The sequence below is a fragment of the Anolis sagrei genome, chromosome 3 (assembly GCF_037176765.1).
Source record: "Anolis sagrei isolate rAnoSag1 chromosome 3, rAnoSag1.mat, whole genome shotgun sequence".
Taxonomy (NCBI): Eukaryota; Metazoa; Chordata; class Lepidosauria; order Squamata; family Dactyloidae; genus Anolis; species Anolis sagrei.
Window position 1 is genome coordinate 5,154,195 of NC_090023.1, and position 7,445 is coordinate 5,161,639.

Here is a 7,445-nt window from a genome sequence, read left to right on the forward strand (position 1 = left end):
GTCTGACCAAGGCAGAATAGAGTATGGGTAGAAGGATTTCCCTGGATCTTGACACTATGCTCCTATTGATGCAGGCCAACATCCCCTTGGCTTTTTTAGTTGCAGCGTCACATTCCTGGCCCATGTTCAACTTCCTCCCCACGAGGACTCCAAGATCTTTTCCAAACGTACTGCTCTCGAGCCAAGCATTGTCCCCCATTCTGTATCTTTGCATTTCGTTTTTTCTGCCTAAGTGGAGTATCTTGCATTTGTCACTATTGAACTTCATTTTGTTAGTTTTGGCCAATCATCTCTCTGATCTGTCAAGATTGTTTTGAATCCTGTCCTCTGGAGTCTTGGCTCTCCCTCCCCATTTGGTGTCCTCTGCAAAGTTGATGATCCTGCCTTCTAACCCTTCATCTAAGTCATTAATAAAGATCCTGAGCAGGACCCAGGAGGAAACCCTGCTGATGGCACTCCACTCGTCACTTCTTTCCAGGATGAAGAAGAGGAAGCCTTGGGGAGAATCACCCTCTGGGTTCGTCCATTTAACCAATTCCAGATGCACCTTACTGTAGTTTTGCCTCGCCCACATTGGACTAGTTTCCTTGCCAGAAGGTCATGGGGGACCTTGTCAAAGAAGACCTTCCTGAAATCCAGGAACGCTACATCCACGGCATTCCCCACATCTACCCAGTTTGTAACTTTGACGTATGGCTTCCTTGTGAATGAGCGATCTCCATGGCTTCAGATCCTCAACAGCTCAGGTCTTGCAAAGCCAGGGCAGCCAAGACTTCTTGTGGTCTTCTTCTCTTTCTGTTGCATTCTACCTTTCCAAACATTACCATCTTTTCCACTGAGTCCTGTCTTCTCGTGCTATGGCCAAAGTTAAGCCATCGAAGTGTCCAGATAGAGGGTCAGGCTAGATTGTTCTCCGTACTCTACAGATGGGAATGGACCAGGGACAAGGAGTTGTGGGTGGTTCAAGTAACTAGAGCAAAGGTACCAGGGGTGTAAATCCCATGAACAACCTGGCCAGGGGGCACAATTTGAGCATCAAAGTTTGCACAACATCAAAGACTTGTGTAATCTTGTGCAACATGCAAAGAAGGTGATCAAAGGCCCTGGCACACTGTGCTATCAAAGGAAGACACAGACATGTATAAATATGTGAGAGGAAGCCACAGGGAGGAGGAGGGAGCAAGCTTCTTTTCTGCTTCCTTGGAGACTAGGACGCAATGGAACAATGGCTTCAAACTACAAGAGAGGAGATTCCATCTGAACATGAGGAAGAACTTCCTGACTGTGAGAGCCGTTCAGCAGTGGAACTCTCTGCCCCGGAGTGTGGTGGAGGCTCCTTCTTTGGAAGCTTTTAAGCAGAGGCTGGATGGCCATCTGTCAGGAGTGATCTGAATGCAATATTCCTGCTTCTTGGCAGAATGGGGTTGGACTGGATGGCCCATGAGGTCTCTTCCAACTCTTTGAATCTATGATTCTATGTGTTGTCTCTTTCGTTCCTGGTTATGATGCTTGAGGTTACATATCCTTATAGGTGCAAGTGTGCGTGTGTGTGTGCGTGTGTGTGTGCGTATGTGTTGGCCTCCTTCAGGGCTTCCAAGAGATGCGCCAGGCAAGCCCAGGCTGTTTGCATCTCCCTTGCAGGCATTGCTGTCTGCCAAGGCAAAAACTGAACACGAAGAAGCTCTTGATCGATCGCAAAGGAAAGGGACTGGCAAACGCCACACTCCCTCCAACAGCCCCACTCAGACATCACTTTGATCTCTATGGGGTTCCTCCCCCGCTTGAGGGTTCTTCTCGTTGAGGAATTTCCCCAAAAAACCCTAAGAATATCAATCAGCTGTCTGTCTGTCTATTTATTCATCCATCTATCCCTTCATACATGTGCCTTCTAAAAATCTATCCTTCCATCCATCTGTCTATTATCTATCTGTCTGGTCAAGTAGCTATTCATCTGTTTCCATTCCATCCATGCACTCTCTCTCTCTCTCTCTCTCTCAATCTCAATCTCAATCTCTCTCTATAGAGAGAGAGAGCGAGCCATCCCCTGCCATGCATTGCTGTGACCCAGTCTGTGTATATGTGTTTTGTGTATGTGTGTGTGATTTTGTGCATGTGTTGTAATGTAATTTTGGTTTTGGTTTTTGGCTTTTTAAGTCCCTTCTGCTGTCTTTTTCAGTGTTTTTATGAGTGATGGTCACTCGTTGGCCTGAGAGGTGTATTGTGTCCAAATTTGGTGTCCATTCGTCCAGTGGTTTTTGAGTTATGCTAATCCCACAAACGAACATGACATTTTTATTTATATAGATACTAGCCATCCCCTGCCACACGTTGCTGTGGCCCAGTCCGGTGATCTGGAAAATAGAGTAATGAGAGTGTTGTTTTCTAATATCTAATTTTTTCATGCTTATGAGTAGACAGTATTTGATTTCGTTTTCTTGCCCTGGTGAAGGGAGTTGGACTGGATGGCCTTACGTATGGGGGTTCTGTGTGGGAAGTTTGCCCCAATTCTATCATTAGCGGAGTTCAGAATGCTCTTTCATTGTAGGTGAACTATAAATCCCAGTAACTACAACTCCCAAATGTCAAGGTCTATTGCCCCCAAACTTCATCTGTGTTCCTAGTTGGGCATATGGAATATTTGTGCCAAGTCTGGTCCACTGAGATGCTCTCTGGATGTAGGTGTACTACAACTCCCAAACTCAACATCAATGCCCACCAAACCTTCTAATAATTTCTATCCATCCATCTATCCATCCTCTATCAATTTATCTATTATTTCCATCCTTCTTTTCCTTTTCCTTTCCCTTCCTTCCTTCCTTCCTTCCTTCCTTCATTCCATCAATGCATCCATCTTCTCCCTTCCCTTCCTTTTCCTTCCCTTCCCATCTATTCTCCAATCCATTTGGATTATTTATTTATTATTTATTTGTTTGTTTACTTATTTATGACATGTATATGCCGCCCTTCTAACCCCGAAAGGGACTCAGAGCAGCTTACAAGATATATAGGCATACAATAAATTATTAGCATAGTACAATATCAGTATTATATATTACTATATTGTACTATACAATTATATTGTAATATTATTAGTAATCTTAATAATAATAGTAATATTACATGTAATATAAATATATAATGATAATATATTATTATTATTATTATTATTATTATTATTATTAGATTGGTATTCTACTGTTCCATCAGTGTTTCCATTCTATCTATCTATCTATCTATCCATCCATCCATCCATCCATCCATCCATCCTATCTATCTATCTATCTATCTATCTATCTATCTATTGACCATGCCTGCCTATCTATCTATTCTTTTATCAATTTGGCTATTATCTATCTATCTATCTATCTATCTATCTATCTATCTATCTATCTATCTATCTATCTATCTATCTATCCATCCATCCATCCATCCATCCATCCATCCATCCATCCATCCATCCATCCATCCAATCTATCCATCCATCCATCCATCCATCCATCCATCCATCCATCCATCCATCCATCCATCTATCTATCTATCTATCTATCTATCTATCTATCTATCTATCTACCATGCCTGCCTATCTATCTATTCTTTTATCAATTTGGCTATTATCTATCTATCTATCTATCTATCTATCTATCTATCTATCTATCTATCTATCTATCTCCCTTTATCTCGGTCTGTCCGTCCATTCTATATCTACATACTTCTCCTCTCTGTCCATCTACCTTTCTGCCCTTCTATCAATCATGGGGACACCATGGATTTCATAGAGACAGAGACATGTTTGTTTTAAAAACTAATTTACTCCAATTTAGCCATCCAAATCTCTCCAAATAAATATATTTGAAACAACACTGCAAAGGAAACAGGCATAAATACGCAGCTCCACCCGTGAATATCTCCCAAAGCAGTTCTTCCAATGGACGTGAAGGAAGATGCAGTGAGCAAAGGCTCTCCTTGTGAGGATGGAAAGTCAGATCTTTCTCTGAACAATGCAGCTCTTGTGCAAACATAATACCGTAGGGAATGGTGGGAGATGGAGAACGATTGCATCGTAATGTGCTAAACCATTATAGTCAATGTACAGGAGAGACTCTTGGGTACACTAGTACAAACATCACCAAAGGCAAAAGAGAATCTGGATGATTTTTCCAACAGCACCCCAGCTGTAAGACATGCCATTGGTTAGCTCAGGCCTGGGCAAACTTTGGCATGCAACATACGAGGGTTGAAAGAAAAGTAATGCCTCCACCTTCGTAATTCCTCGACAGATGGCAGTACTGGTATGCAGCAGGTACTGGCTTGTTCAGTAGACTCTCCTCTACAGTTCCATTTTGGCAGGAAGCCTTAGCATTGAACGGTTGTGTTGTTAAAGTGCAAAATATGGAACCCTGCACAATGCAAGTTAAGCAACGTGCAGACATTGAATTCTTGACAGCAGAAGGTATCACCCCAAAGGAGATTCATCAGAGAAGTTGTTTATGGTGATTGTGTGGATGTGAGTACTGTGCATCATTGCGCGAATAAGTTTAAAGAAGTTGAGGTGGGAACATCTGACTTGTGTGACAAAGACTTGGACGTCCTGTGACAGCAACCACCAAGTTTCCCAAGCAAAAGATTGACAGATTGATTCAGGATGATCATCGTATCAGGAGCCCCCAGTGGCGCAGTGGATTAAACCCCTGTGCCGGCAGGACTAAAGACTGACAGGTCGTAGGTTCGAATCCGGGGAGAGGCGATGAGCTCCCTCTATCAGCTCCAGCTCCTCATGTGGGGACATGAGAGAATCATAGAATCATAGAATCTTAGAGTTGGAAGAGACCTCATGGGCCATCCAGTCCAACCCCATTCTGCCAAGAAGCAGGAATATTGCATTCAAATCACCCCTGACAGATGGCCATCCAGCCCCTGTTTAAAAGCTTCCAAAGAAGGAGCCTCCCAAAAGGATAATAAAAAAACATCAAATCATCTAGGCATCCCCTGCGCAAAGTCCTTGCAGACGGCCAATTCTCTCACACCAGAAGCAACTTGCAGTTTCTCAAGTTGCTCCTGACACGACAAAAAAGAAAATCGTATCACTCAGAGAGAAATTTCAAGCATAATCGGCATTTTACAAAAACGTGTGGGTCACATTATGGCTTTGCTTGGCTATCAGAAGATCTGTGCCCAATGGATACCCAGGATGCCGACGCCTGAAATGAAAGTGCACAGACTTCTTCTGTGACGGCTTCAGAAAACTTGTTCATTGTTGGCAGATATGTATCCAATTGTCTGATGATTGTGTAGAAAAGTGAATAGTAGTAGTTAAAGGGCACATTCTAAGGATTATTTCTGCGTTTGATTTATGAAAATATTCCCACCAAACCCAAGTAACGAAGGTGGAGGCATTAGGTTCTTGTGGGTTTTTTTCAGGCTATAGAGCCATGTTCTAGAGGCATTTTCTCCTGATGTCTCGCCTGCATCTATGGCAAGCATCCTCAGAGGTAGTGAGGTCTGTTGGAATTAGGACAATGGGTTTATATATCTGTGGAATGGCTGGGGTGGGGCAAAGAGCTCTTCTCTGCTGGAGCTACATGTGAATGTTTCAACTGACCACCTTCATTAGCATTTGAAGGCCTGGCTGAGCCTGGGAAAATGTTCTGTTGAGAGGTGTTAAGATGTGCCTGGTTGTTTCCTCTCTGTTGCTTTGCTTTGGAGAAGTTCCTCTCAGGGCCCTTCCAGATAGGCCCTGTATCCCATGATCTGATCCCAGGTTTTCTTCTTTGAACTGGATTATGTGAGTCTACACTGCTAGATAATCTGGGATAAACAGTATTAAATTTTTTAATACTGGTAGCCAGATTTTGTTCATTTTCATGGTCTCTTCCTTTCTGTTGAAATTGTCCACATGCTTGTGGATTTCAATGGCTAAAACATGGCTCTGTAGCCCGAAAAAACCCACAAGAACCTAGTGATTCCAGCCATGAAAGCCTTCGACAATACGTGGAGGCATTACTTTTCATTCATCCCTCATTCATCCTGTTCACATCTGCAGAAGGATGAGAAGATTCAGACTAGACTTTACTGCAAGAGACATGCCCGGAAGCTGTCTTGCCCAGCGTACAGTCAGATCTACACCTGCTGAAGGATGAGAAGTTTGAGGCTAGACCAGGCATGGGCAACCTTTGACCCTCCAGGTGTTTTGGACTTCAACTCCCACCATTCCTAACAGCCTCAGGCCCCTTCCTTTTCACCCTCAGCAGCTTAAGCGGCTGAGGGTGAAAAGGAAGGGGCCTGAGGCTGTTAGGAATGGTGGGAGTTGAAGTCCAAAACACCTGGAGGGTCAAAGGTTGCCCATACCCAGGCTAGCTGCTGGATTCCATGTCAGTGGGATTGTAAATACACTCCGGGTCTTACATTGTACTTTACCAGGAGCTATCCACAGTGCTGAACTTATGAGAGAGGGAAGGTGCTATAGAAATGCACCAGAGCAGGAAAGGACAAGTTCTACCCTCCACTTCCCAGTTTGGGACACAATGGACAACCATTATTTTTTGGAAAGCACTGTTTCTAACATCAAAACACCCCAAGTTCAAATTCTACCCATTTTCAAATTCTGAGATCAAACTCCAACATTGTTGATGCCATGATGGCTTCACCATAATGGACCATGAAACTCTAGCTTTGGAAGGACCATCCAGTCCAACCCCATTTGGCCATGGAAGAAAACACAATCCAAGCCTTCCTGACAGATGGCCATCCAGCCTTGGTTTAAAAACCTCAAAGGAGGTGAACTCCACCAAATGCTCCAATACATTCTGAATCTTTTTGTTATGATTTTTTGTGGAATCATCCATGATCAAGAGTCTGGAGACCAACCTGGAAGACCACACCTGGAATATTGTGTCCAATTCTGGGTACCACAATTGGAGAGAGATATTGACAAGCTGGAATGTGTCCAGAGGAGGGTGACTCAAATGATGAAGGGTCTGGAGAACAAGCCCTATGAGGAGCGGCTTAAAGAGCTGGGCATGTTTAGCCTGAAGAAGAAAAGGCTGAGAGGAGACATGATGAGGGCCATGTATAAATATGTGAGAGGAAGTCGTAGGGAGGAAGGAGCAAGCTTGTTTCCTGCTGCCCTGGAGACTAGGACAGGAAAGGAGATTCCACCTGAACATGAGGAAAAACTTCCTGACTGTGAGAGCCGTTCAGCAGTGGAACTCTCTGCCCTGGAGTGTGGTGGAAGCTCCTTTTTTGGAAACTTTTAAACAGAGGCTGGATGGCCATCTGTCGGGGGTGCTTTGAATGCAACTTTCCTGCTTCTTGGCAGAATGGGGTTGGACTGGATGGCCCATGAGGTCTCTTCCAACTCTGTGATTCTATGAATAGAAATACTGTAAATAATACATAAATAAGGTTGGGGCTTGGAATAGTTCCTTTTTGTGGTCCAAAAAAAGGAA